General features: G+C 34.9%; 1 long non-coding RNA gene across 5 annotated transcripts in view; it reads right to left on the bottom strand.

Annotated features, from left to right (window-relative positions):
• Positions 1 to 140: 140 nt before the first annotated feature.
• Positions 141 to 13,842, bottom strand: part of LOC137856167 (uncharacterized) — an 82,076-nt gene continuing 68,374 nt past the window's right edge. For 3 of the 5 annotated variants that reach the window (XR_011096245.1, XR_011096246.1, XR_011096249.1), the window contains 4 exons: positions 11,410 to 11,544; positions 10,444 to 10,578; positions 6,179 to 6,248; positions 5,718 to 5,888 (listed from right to left, as the gene is read on the bottom strand). This is a non-coding gene — a long non-coding RNA (uncharacterized lncRNA). Of the gene's footprint in view, positions 3,458 to 4,255; positions 4,364 to 5,717; positions 5,928 to 6,178; positions 6,249 to 10,443; positions 10,579 to 11,409; positions 11,545 to 13,842 lie in introns of those variants that run through there. The other 2 variants (XR_011096248.1, XR_011096247.1) reach the window with 2 other exon arrangements.

Genomic DNA, 13,842 nt, shown 5'->3' with positions numbered 1-13,842 from the left:
ACACAAAAAGGGGAGGAGGGGGGGGGAGGAGGAGGGATACAAAGAGCAGCAGAAAGGTTGAAATAGAGCACACAAATAATCTAAATAATCTAAAGACACCACACTAGCCAATCATAATCAAAATAACATCATAGCAAAAGTACATCTAGAAGTCCCCCTCTGAAAAAAGGGCCATCTTATTCATAGGATGTATCACAATTAAATGAAACAGGAAGCTCTCACAGCAAAAATACATTAAGTACATGGAAGTCAGTATTATATCATGACCATGAAATGTATTACCCTTCATAACATAAATATGAAACCATTACCAAAGCAAGATAAGGATATGAGGACTAGTAAAGACCCCCAAAACTGTAACTGATTTTACAGACTTATTGTAAGCATGGCATGTACCAAAGAGCTGTATGGCCTTGCAATCCCTTGAAAGATTCTGTAGGTATAAAAATATCCACAGATACTGTAGGTATAAAAAGGGATGCTGCAGGAAGAGAAAACCATCACCGCAAATTTAAACATTTTTAAAGTTCATAGCAGAAAAGCCTAAGGAAAGCTTAGCCTTTCTTTATAGGATAGAAGTCCATAGAATCATTTCATTTAGAGACATTAATAGATCATTTCCAAAAACAGATAAATTGAATACTAATAAATCACACAGATCAGGTGATATTTGATCAATATTTCAATGTGAAATTGCCAACACATTAAGTATGTAGTTATCCTTTAAATCAGCTTTACTACTGGAAGAAATGAAGATCATTGGTGGAATTTCATCTTCCTACAGATACCTTGGTTGTTCTGCAACACCATGCAAAGAAAATTGATAAATTCTGTAATACAGACTTGAAATCCCACCTCCAAAACAAAACCACCAAAAAAATAAAGAAGGTATATAGAGAAAAGGGTGATGAGGTTTACCACAGAGTGGTTTCTATATAAGAAGCTATAGGTAGTTATATATTATTCATCTTGAAACAGGGAAGGCTCAGAAAGTATATGCTAGAGAGCTATAAGTATATGAAAGCTCTGAATGAAGTGAAAATTCTATCCACTTTACTTTTTCCAATCAAAATGCCTGAATTAGATGGCACACACTTAGACAGCCACAGATTTAAAAAAAAAAAAAAAAAAAAAAGCAATAATTAAGTTATATAACCTTGCTCTGGTGTTTTTCAGCAGTGAAAATGGGTTAAGAAATGAGTAAACAAGTGATGAAAGAAAAACCATCAAAGGCTAGTGTATATGATGGGGAAAAAATAATGTAATAAAACATAAATTATTGATTGTTAAAAAACCTGAAGTATTAAAGAATCATGCCTCTACTCTAGTTTTAATTTCTATATACGTTGCCTATGACTGGCCACCATCAGAGATGAAATACAGAAGTGACGGATTGTTGCTTCAGTCAGTAGGTTCATTCCAATACAACTACTATGGCTACATTTGTAATGTTATAGCACTTTGACAGAAGATTAAATGTTCATCTCATGTATTTTTAGCTAAATTTTGAAGTTGTAAAGTGTTTGTCTTCAAGAGAGAGAACTTTTTTTTTTCTTTTTCTTTGAACTAGACAGCTATTATGGCTGCAACTATGCACATGACATCATTTAAAGTTGGTTTACTCATATTAAACATTAAAACTTAGAGCAGTGCAAACAAATTGGGCAAAGCTTGCAGGAGAGTTTACATAATATTCAGCCAAAGTTCATGGCATAGCTACTCTATAATATCATTTAGATATTAATTTACACATGATAATCATTATTTATGTTGACATTTGCCAGAGCCATGTCTGTTACTTACTTAGAAGGCTAGTTTTATGTAATCTTTATTCTCACCATGTATATCTTATAACATTCCTTTGCTTTCAAATAGTCCTAATGTTATATATTTGAGTGCTATAATCATAGCGCATGCAACTCTTATTTAAAAAACACTGCAATGTTGTTCTGTATCCAAATGTGTATATACAGTGTAATGTACAGTGTGTGTATGAGTATCAAAATGTACTATTTTAGAAGTTTTATGATTTTTTTTAATATTAATAGCATTACCTACACTTAAAATATATTATAAATTTGGTTTCACTTGTGTATGAGTATGTGCATACGTGTATAAATATTTATGTGTATGTAAGCATATATGAGAGATCTGTGTAGCTTCACCAAAAAAAAAAAAATAAAAAAATAATACACAACATAACGTTGTTACCTCTAAAGTCCTTAGAACATTTAACAGGTAACAGGTAACAGGTAACAGGTAACAACTATAACAAATATAGAACAATATAGAAACAAATATAGAACTATATAGGATCATTAACTATAGGGAAAAGAAACATATTCCCTTACTTTCAAGGGAGCAGACTTCCGGAATTGACAGTTGCCTAAAGATCTAATTAAAACAGGTGCAATTATCCTGCCCACCAGCTACTTTCCTAGGCACATGGACTTGTGCTAATGCAAAGCCAGAGGGAGTGTGTCCGGTCACTGACCATGAGGAAGGTTGTGCTGCTCCTGTGAATTCTACCGTCCTCTTTGTCACTCATGTCTTTGTTCAAAAATATTGGTATTTATCTGAAGTAACTGCTGCAATATTAAAGCAGAAGACTTTGATGTAGCAAAGGCAGACTACATGTATCTCAAGTTGCATATAATTGCATGAGAAGCACGAAAGGAAGATGAACACATGCTAGATGTTTGTTATGAAATACATTATTTAACTTATATACTTGCTCAAGTAGGACTTGAGGAATTCAGGGAGACTGAATGGAACTTAGTAAAAGCACTGCTATTCTACCATAAATCACAAAGTTTTACAGAAAAATATAGGTCTTGTATCTTTCTTTTAAAATTTTGCTGCTGACCTTTACAAACAAGAGCCTAAATGCTCCCTTCAGGTATACATTCTCATGAAAAAGAGGCTGAAAATAAGTATTTTCTGTAATGTGCTGTTACCACATCTATTCTATACAACATCTGTAGTCCAAGTTGCAACAAATACTTCTCATACTTATCTGTGTCCATCTCTTTGAAGGGATACTTTTTATTTAGGTGAGGATGCTGGAGAACTTTCTCTCTTTAAACTGCTTGGATTCTTCACTGTGGCAGGCAGGTATTCAGGCAGGTCCTAAAAACATACAGTAGATTATAAGAACTCTTCTTGTGCATAGCATTTTATCCAAGTGCCATGACATCCTATTGTAAACCACACACATTCTAAAAGTGTTGCAATGCAAATAGACTATCTCAGCAAAGGAGAGTGCTGCCCTTTAAGAAAACAGTTTTCTTTCTTTGATAATATTTTGAACAATGTCCTGCTGTTGTTCCTCTCAGAGTGCTGCTTTATCTTTGGTTCTTGATGACCTCCTATAGAGGTATGCTTCCTTCCCATTGAATCATGCAGCGTGGTGCACATCAGGCTCTGTGCAGCTTAAATATTTGGTTGAAGGTCAGTCCTGCCATCCACAAGAGAACAAACAAAATTTAGTGCTGCACTACAGTTGCAGAAGCTTGGAATGAAAAAACAAAAACAAATCAAAACAAAAAACACTTTCCCAGTATGATGGTGTTAATTTGTAACCCTGGGATGCTATAACCTGTGATACTGGAGGCTTGCCAAAAGTAACAGCTGGATGCTCAAGTGTGCATATTTCTCTTATTTTACAGAAAAGCAAAGATTCAGCAAGTCATATGTAAAAGAAAAGGCTGTTTGTTTGTTTTGTTTTATTTTTCTGCTGCTGACACCACATAATTGAACTACAGGCAGTGGTTTGGTGAGAAGTTTGATTCCATTGAACAACGGCAAAACTCCTGTGGGTCTGACTTTATCCAGGGAAATTCTTTTGGAGTTTTTTGGAATAAATCACAGAAACCAGAAGACCCAGAAAAGCACAGTATTTCCTTCCCTTCAATTCTGTTTGTCTTCATGCTAAAAGTCAGTGAATGGGTGAAACACTACTTATGGCATGCATGGGTGAAATGTTACTATTTGGAGATCCAGAAATCCACTTGGCAGGTCTTCAGTGATGCTATTTATCTAGAACAAACATTCATGTGTATCCACACAACAGACTTGTTATTTGCTTAAAAACTCTTTAGAAAGTGTTCTAAGAAAACTTAGAAAAGTTTACAAATCATCACATAACATCTGAATAGCTTCAAACAACTACAGGGTTTAGAAGAAAATATACTTTAACTGCTTTCACACATGACATTTTCCCTCCAAGATTTATTCCTAAACTAGCAACATTTACCTTTGTGTTAGAGAAATATTTTGGAATCTGATGCTTCACTGGGCTTCTAATAATAGGAATTCAAGAATTCTGATGTCCCAAAAGTACAAGAGGCCTCTATTTTATAACCTATAAAGAGATATTGATTATGACAGTAATACTGACATTCTTAAATAATGAAAATTTCTGAGATGCTCATTATATATTTTGTCCAACATACTGTGTATTCAGTTTTCACACATAATAATTTTTTTCTTTAAAATGTACCAACTATGGAACATTCCCTACCGAAGTAAGGCAAGTGTTTTCTTGACAATGGGAAGGCCTGCTGCAGGTCTGTCTTTTAAAGTGATCTGGGAAGACACCTTTATCTGAGCTACTGCATGTCACCATAGCACTATTTCACCTGCACAAACCTACCTGAACTTGTCTTTGTTTTATGCAAATGTTTCTTCCAGGCTTTTCTTTAGATTTTTGTGGTCTCTACAAGCAAAAAGCCTTTCTTATTTCTCCCTATTGCCTTTCTTCTATGTGACTTGATTAAAAACAAAACATCTGGAAAAGGGAGTAACTGCCCTCATTTTCATCCCCTCTTCCTCTGCTCTGAACTTCTCAAAGTTTAGAAGGGTAGAAAAAGTGTCATTACAGTCCTCTTAGGAACTAGTGTATGAGACACTGTTGGGCAGTCTCTGTGCCCTCCGAAGGTCTGTGAGCTTTAGTCCAGAGCTGCAGCCTCTGGGTCAGGTGGGAGCCTGGAAGAATCTGCAGTGACAGCAGTGCATAATGTTCTGCAGCACACACAGCTTCACTCATAGCAAGGACATAATGAAAAATGGTTGACTGACTTCTTTTTCTTCTAATTTCACTGTGGTGTTTTTCAGACATAATGCTGACAGTGAGAAAAATACTTGATGGACATAAATTAATGTTTCTGCATGTGGCTTCTGGACATAAACCAAAAATAAAAATTATTCTATTACTCTGTTGCTGACAACAATGCTGGATGAAAATAACGCCTCTAACATATTTTGGGAAATATGCTTATATTATGGGCTGCAGTCATCACATTCTTCTGCAGATGGGTAAATTTTATTCTAAAGAGATAATTTTATATGTATTGTAAGCACCTGATGACAACCACATTTCTGTTTTTGTGCACAGGCTCTATTGTTTTGTTTAAAACACTTTATGTCTTGGTATACAGAGATCTGTGGACCATGGATAGTATGGCAATATTTGGTAATATAGATCCTATTCATGGAAAAAACAAACAAACAAACAACAACAAAAAAAAAAAAAAAACAAAAAACAAAAAAAAAAAAAACATACGTTTAGCTAAAGATTAAGGAAGGGTTTGTTTCATTCAAATCTAAAAGTGTTTTCAGTGATTTCTTAGGCTCTTAAAACCAGAGTTACCATAGCATCTTAGATCTTTCTTCACGATCTTACAACATATAAAGATCAACATAGTGTACACTAGGAAAAAGTTCTTATTCACATTTTATTCATGGAAAACAGAGCAACCACAACATCACAGTACAAAAGAAAGAAGCGCTGGACTGGCTTTTCTCTGTTTTTAAAGCTTCATTTCTGTGCTGAATTTTCTGGCTGTTTGTTTCCACTTCTGCATCAAGGAAACACAGCTGCTTGTTGTCTGTCCAAGAAAACAGACATATTATTAGGAGCATATTATCTGTAAAAAAAAAAATACATTTTGATTCAGTTTAGATTAATTTCTACCTTAATCTCAATTATATATGCAACAAATACATGCATTAACCTAATAAATATTCTTCGGCTGTAATTTCAATGTTAACAAAAGACAACTTAATTGCTTTAAGAAATTTACTGTTACTGTATTTTCTGTGACTTATCAGCTGAAAATTATGTACATCAATCACTGTTTTAATGTTGAAAAAAATTGCAATTGCAAAAATAACTCACATTTTAATAATGCTAAATGCTGTTTCACTATGTAAGAGTCCATTGTCAAGATGCGTAATATTCAGATTTCCTTTCATTTAATAGCAGAGGCAATGAAGAGAAAAAAAAGAGATATAACTTTAGTACCATCATATTTTCATTTCTGTTAAATATCACACTGAGTATGGTTCACATTTATCAATTTGAGTATGCAGCAGTTATGGGCTAAGCTTTTGTGTATGTAATTTCTTCTATTAATTTTCCCACAAATCAAATTATATGAGAAGAAAAAGGGGAAATAAAGATAATAGTTTCATAAATATCTTAAAGGCAAATCATAAACTGCATCACGAATCATCGTTATATTGTCTCTTTTCTGCTTTTTAGTTGGAGAAAGACAAATCAGAAATTCTCACATAAAACTTTACTTTTCCTCTCATAATAAATCATACAATTATTTAAATGGTTGCCAGCCTTCTTCCATATGCTTCCTTGCATCTTTACTTAGGCACTAAAAAAAAAAAAAAAAAAAAGGATAAAAAAAAAGCAGGTACAATCACAAAAGCATTCACAAACCCCTATCTTTAAGAAGCAGTCATCCCTCATATGACAATTAAAAAACACATTCAGATCTGCTTCTGACTTGGTTCCCTTTTCCTTTCAAAATACCATGACCAGGTCTTTTTCCTGCCGAAGGTCAGTGTATCTTACCAAGCGATGTGGGGTGTGTACCCACGAAGGAAGGGGCTGCTCCAGCAGTTAAGTGCCACAGAGGCTGGGAGGGGAGCAAGGTGAAAAGCTGCACTGAGCAGCCCTGAAGCTCAGTGAGAGAGGCATGCTGCCAACAGTTTTAGCCGCAGAGGACATATACCCAAATTTTTGTCTGACCATGGTGCAAATCCCACTGCTTGGACAGCCCAGGAAAACCAGAACATTTCTCCCAGGAAATACAATCACATGAGTCTCCTCAACATTACCCACTCTCTTCACTGGGCAGTGAAGTCAGCCTGCACAGTTTCTCCTGGTTTACTTGTTCCTGTATTTGGGGATCTGGATCAGCTTTGCACAAGCCTACCTGACCTGGCAGCTGCAACCCAATGGGACCCATATTGTGAATTGCCCAAGTGCCAGCTCCTTCTCCAGCTGTGCATTTAAATGCCATCTCTGTATATTAAGATCTAAAGACTGTAACAGCAGCTATGCTTTGTGTATTTTCAGGTGGGGAACATTCAGTGAAATCATAAGTTTGATTATAGAAAGAGGTTGAGAAGAAAGAGCTTGCCAGGTGTCACGTATCACAGCATTTTAAATGTAGGTAGCTGAAGTGTAATGTCAGAAAGAAAGGTGATTGTACTCTTCTGAGCAGCATTACCACTTTAAATTGTGCTGGGAAACTACTGGTACAAGATAAAATGAATTTATCTTGACTGATTTGTCAATCACTGCAAGGAGATATTAAATCACAATAGAAAAGACATTGTGGTACAGTGATTATTCTCCTGGGATATCCTGAAGCATGAAGAGCAGCCAAGAGTTTCATATAGTACAGGACAGTAATTATCTCATGACAAGTATGCTCCCTGGAGATCACTTTAGAGCTATTATAAAGATATTGCAGAGGAAAGCATGTATATATGTTGTGCTAGAGGAAGATGAAGATGGCACTTCACAGTCACGAAAATGAGCTTCAGCTGACTGTGAGGTACACATTGATTAATTTAAAGTGTTAACAGCCAATTGAACACCTCTTCAGTTGAAGCATATTTATAACAGTGTAATGTACAGTTAACTGCACTTCGAAGCTGTAGCATAAAAAAGAAATCGGAAAACAACACTGTTCTACTTTCATTTATTTAGCTTGCTATAAAGCACTTCATTTATGTTTTCTGCCTCTTAAAGGTACTTTAAAAATGCAAGACAATTCTTCCATTTAATTTTAAACCAAACAAAAATAAAATGTTACATTTGGCCCATATGCAGAGTATTTCTAAAGAGGGATTTCTGAGTGACTGACCTAGATTGAAATCAGTTTACAACTCCTGCAATAAGATATTCAACAGCTTTGCCATATGCCTCCAATTCCCATCTTGCAGTAGACATTTGCTTACATAGTTCTAACACTGGACTATTTTTAATATCCCAGGAAAACTGTGCCTGCTTACTGCTTTTCCTCTTTCCTTCACACAAATAAAGTATTTTTTCTTTAGCCCAACAATTTCCCTTCCATCCAATATACTTGATTTCTGCTTCTGTCAAAACAATGTCATAAAGATAGCCTGTGCTCTTATGTGTGTCAGAATTTTATCCCTGAATTGCCTAGACTCTCCTTGAAAATGTGACCTTCATGAAGTACACAGAAAATTGAATTACTGTCTGCATAAATATTTGGTTACAAACTTTGTTTGAAAAATCTGTAAAAGTGACAATGCTAGTTGAGAAAACAGCAAATGAATTCACTTATAAAACACAGCTATTGATGACACATTGCTAAACAGGTTTTAAAAGCAAATTCTATAACCTGATGTTTAGAAAATCATTACTGCAGAATATATTAACTTCTGCAGATTTGAGAGAGGGTACTACCCTTATTTTCATCAATAATCATAGGAAGGCCAGGATAGTAGCAAATACCTGTGGTTGCAATATGCATTTTTTGTAACCTTCCACTAGGGCATATGCTGATATGGGCACAGCACAAAAAAAAAATAAAAAAATAAAAAAAAAATGAGGATATTATTTACAAATAGGTATTATGAAGTGCCAGTATATTTCCTTATTTTTCTTTTTTTCCTAACCAAACTCACTAAGATATAAGAAATAACAGACATTACTTTCTTGTCAGTATTCTTGTCACACTCCTTAATAAAACATTTATATCTATATCTATACAGATATATAGATATATATATAAATTTCTAAAAAAAATCAAGGTGAGATGAAGAGAAAAAGGAGGTCTCTCGCAAAGGAAGAAAAGTCAGAAATTTGTGCAGAAAAAGGTAAAATTCGTCTTTGGAGAAGGGCCAGCACCTAATCCACATCCCATTTAGGTTTTAATTTGACAACCTCATTGACTCTCATGTGATCCTCTACTCCCAGAATGAATTTCACACAGGATAATGAAATATGAAAAAATGACCAAAGAAAGCATTAAGAGCTTTACAGGCCATATGTAAATTATACTCAGGCTAGGCATAAGCAAACGTAGTAGCAGCAGTCAATGCAATTGCTGGTTAAGGATCCACATAAACCACCAGTGATTTTCCATTTCCTAAACTTAGCTGAAGAGGAGAAACTTGCTGTGCCCTGTTCCCACAGTAGTAAGTATTCTCTTCTTCAGCTCTCCAATACAACACATCAGACATCATACCCTATCTACTCTATAACGTCCCCTGTGCCTTTGCAAAATAAAGTTCTGCTTACAAAAGGCTAAAGATCACCTCCAACAGACAACTCAGGATCACCAGAGTTTCAACTGCTATACAGTTTAACCTTTAGTTAAAGAACGATCTGTGAGAAGAGGCATTTATATATATATATATATATATATATATATTTTTTTTTTTTTTTTCAAATCCCTTGGGTAGTTTTGGAAGACAAATTCCACTGTTTGTGTGTAAGTATAAAGCAAGAACCAGAAAATGCTAGTTTTAGGAAACAGTATTTTCTAACAAAATTGGAGCTATTTAGAAAGCAGCTCCAAAATGGGTTTTGTGTTAATAAACCCGGTATGATCACAATCCATGTATTTTAATTTAAATCAATTCTTTTATTTTTAACTGAGTGGGATGAAGCTTTTAAAAGCCTCTCAGCTTTATCAGTGGTGGAGTTTCATTTCATCACTGCTTGTAATTAGCTATTTACACTAACATAACAAATGTGGTGCCTCTAGCAGAAAGCTAAAGGCTGATGAGAAATTGAGAATGAAAAAGCAGCTATATGTTAGACTAGTCAGCAAGATTTTCAAGTTTGTTAAAATTAATACAAGATATCATTAGAATAACCTACAGTTCAGTGCTTCATAAATAGGAAAAACAAAGCAACAATGTTTTTTGTACCTTTCAGCTCCTTTTTTTTCATGCTGTTTTATTTTCCTTTAACAAATCAGTATATAGAATGGCTCATAAAGCTTCTCATATAGACCAGCAGCATAATAATTTGCTATGTGTATCCCAAGCCACTTACAACTTGAAAGCACCCAGACTGAGAAATATATTCTAATTACAGAAAGCAAAACCACCAAGAATAAAGAGTCATCTCCCTTAGTGCTCTGGGATAAAGATAGATACCTCTTCCATACTTTCCCTGCTTCAGTCTAGTTGTCCTGTCAGAGGAAAACAAAAAAGTTTCTTCCACTTCTGTCTGCTAATTCCCGCATGTCCTGAAGAGCAGCAGGGCTCCTTCCAATTGGTGGTTGTTGTTTCCTAAAATGCAAAAAAAATACTAAAGTACATCATTATAATTTATGTGCTAAAAAGCAGGAAAAAGTGCTTCAAGACTGAGCACTGAGTCTGTTTCCTAAAATGACCCAGTGGGAAAATCAGTCAATTAATTTCAAAATTTGCAATGTTACTCCAAAAAGGATAAGTGCATTACTTTTATAATGTTATCAGAATGGAAGACGTTAATTCCCACAATGCCTTAGGTTCCTCACAGCTTTGACCTTTTGCAGTGAAGCTTTCCAGGTTAAAAAATTAAAATGCTTAAAAGCAGGTGAAAGAGTGTCCTTGGTAGAATGATGAGCTATTCAAAGATTATTTCGAAAATACTTGATACAGAAATTCTCATTAATGAAACACAAGACAAATTCATTCAACGAATCACAGAGAATTTCTTCAGAAAAGTTCTGCGTAGGAAGGTATACATATCCACCCAGGTACATGCAGTACAATCACACTAATACATATTTGACCCACTTGAGGTCAGATAAAATGGAAAACGAAGTGATATTCAACAGCTGTCTACAACTTCAGCAGTCATAGACTGCGTCTTCTTGTGGAACAGATTATTGAGAGCTAGGAAAGGCTCTTGATCCAACTAACAGCTGTTAAGTAAAGAGTGAAAGGATTTGGCCTGCATAGATCTGAAGGAGTCTTTCATTGCCTCAAAGCAAAAACATCATCATAGCTTTCAGTCAGCTTGTTAGCTGACACAAGGTTTGCAAGTCTGCCAGCACATGCTCCTTGAAATTTGGCAGTTAGCTGTCCTCCCATAACCAGATCCATCCAGGTGTGACCTACACTGCTTGATCATACCTTTGTCTTCCAGCAAATTGTGAAGTTAAAACTATTCCCGCTAATTCCATTTCACTGATGTTACAAAAAGATCAAAAGTACATTTCTTAACTTCTCATGCTGTCTGCAGTGAGCCAGTCAATCATCAGGGAGAACCTGGAGGAGAAAGAAAAGGGAAGAAAGCTTTGGGTTATTGCTCTGCCTTGGTCTAGTTGGAATTATGTTTTAGGGCTGGTTAAAGGGAACCCGACTGTCAGGTGAAAGGGTAGGAGATCCATCCCAAAAAACAGCCAGTTTTTTACAACACAGACATATTGTTGGTTGCAACATAAGGTAAGAAAAGTACACGCATGGTCAATCATACAAACTATTGGCAACAACTACTCTTGTGGTGAGAATATACAGGTTACACACATAAAAACCTTGGATCTAAGAGAGAACAAAGCAGAGAACATAAATGTTCACATAATACTATATTTGTAATGTGTCCTGGTATTAGGACTGTTTTTAATGAAAAGTACCAGATTTAAGAACAAAACAAGGAATATTTTTTTTTCCCCTGAAGACTCTTCAAGTAGCTAGAAAAAATAAATAACTACAACTTCTTCATATAAGAAAATGAAAGATTTCCTAGGAGAAAATGCATCAGGATCACTCCAAAATAAAAACTTTCATCTTTCAGCTTCAATTTGAGAACTCCCATTCAAGTCCACAGACCTTCTGTGCTAAGGAGCTGCAACACTGGGCCATTAATTTCCCTGTGCTAACAAAATGGAATCTAAACTTAATAATTGATCATGAGAACTGTGATAGATTCAGTGATTCTGCTATGCATATTCTTATAAAGATTTACACTCCTCTTACAAAAAGTATGCCTAAGACTCAGTGTTAAAACCTGAAAGTCCTGACCCTGTAGTTAGAGATGAGGCCAGGGACAGTGAGTCTATCTTGTTACTCAATATAGGCTTATCAGTATGGAATTCTTTCTTTTCCAACCTGCAGGGCAAAGACAACTAACAGATTGAAAGCTACAAAGGTTAATGGCAAAACAAAAAATAATAAAGAATAAAGTATGCTATTTTCATTATAATGAAGTCCATTTGGTTTTAGCATTAGAAGAAAGTGCTTGTAGACTCTAGTGATGCAAGATGAAATGTTTAACAGGCAATGAAATATATAAGAAAGCAAATGTTTGTAAAACTGGTCACAATATTTCTCTTGTCAATATGTTTTAATCCTGTCCAGGACTGTGGAATGATTAACAATTTACATCTAATATCACAATGCCTTATAAAAGCCATGTATTTTTCTTTTTATCAAGAGCTCACATCCCCAGAAGCGATCAGTTCCACAACATTTTTGATAATTTTTGCTAAATTTGAGTACCTTCTGTGAGGTAAAAATGCTGCCTCAACTTTATCTGACGTCAGTATAAGTTTTAACGAACCTGACCCTCTAATTCTCAGCACTCAAAGACGCCAGAACTAGAGTAATGAACTGACACATTGTTTAGCATACATTTTTTAAATCTCATTTAATTTTACTGTAGATTTTTCGTCTTAAAACCTTGCAAGTTTATTGAGCAATTAAACTATGTTCTCAGTCAGGGGGAAGAAATGCTCATAAAATAGCAATAAGCTAAGCAGTAATTTCTAGAGAGAAGTTGTGTTTTTATTTCCTGCAGCACAGTAGGAACAAGTATTTGTTTTGTAAAATAAGATGCAGAGTCTTCTAAAAGGCTGAAAATGGAAAAAAAATTCAATTTTTTTCCCGCTTTCTATCCCCCGTCCTCCCCCACTCCCTTAAGTGAGATTAAGTTTAGAGTGCTTGCAGTAAAGAACTGCTTCTGCTGTATTGGCTTCATCAGATCAATCATTCAAATTAAATCAGCAATAGTGTTGGTGAGATTTTTTCTATAAGCCTTTTGCTGACAGATGGCTGCTTGTTAAGTGTCATATAGTGAATTTGTTTGCAGAAAGCACCTCTGCTTTAACATGAACATTTTATAGATAACTTTGTTGCCTCCAACAAACTAGTGAAATCCTGTATCCGTTGCAAACAGTTCTGATTTTAAAGAAAATTGATTGAAGAAGCTACCTCGAGATGCTGGAATGGCTAGCAGAGAGTTTTAAAGATGACCTTTGCAAGCGTAAAACATTACTTGCAGTACTTATGTACATCTTCAAGTATAATAGACACAAAAATAGATTGTACAAATGGGAATTTTGAAGACATTGCTATTTGCAAGACAATATTTATGGTTTTTATTTCACTTATCACCTCCGTTATTAGGCTGATCTGATAGGTTTTAAAGTACATTTCTATTCATCATGAGTACAAAAAGAAAGTGTACTCTTAAAATAGTTAAGTGCCTAAAATTTAGGAATTTTAAATGTCTAAAAATGTTTTTAAAATATCAACATGTATTTAGATTAAAAGAAATACTAAACCTCA

This window comes from Anas acuta, chromosome 4 (assembly GCF_963932015.1).
Source record: "Anas acuta chromosome 4, bAnaAcu1.1, whole genome shotgun sequence".
Lineage (NCBI taxonomy): Eukaryota > Metazoa > Chordata > Aves > Anseriformes > Anatidae > Anas > Anas acuta.
Note: the sequence above shows the minus strand (reverse complement) of the source record. Positions and strands in the feature narration are given on the sequence as shown.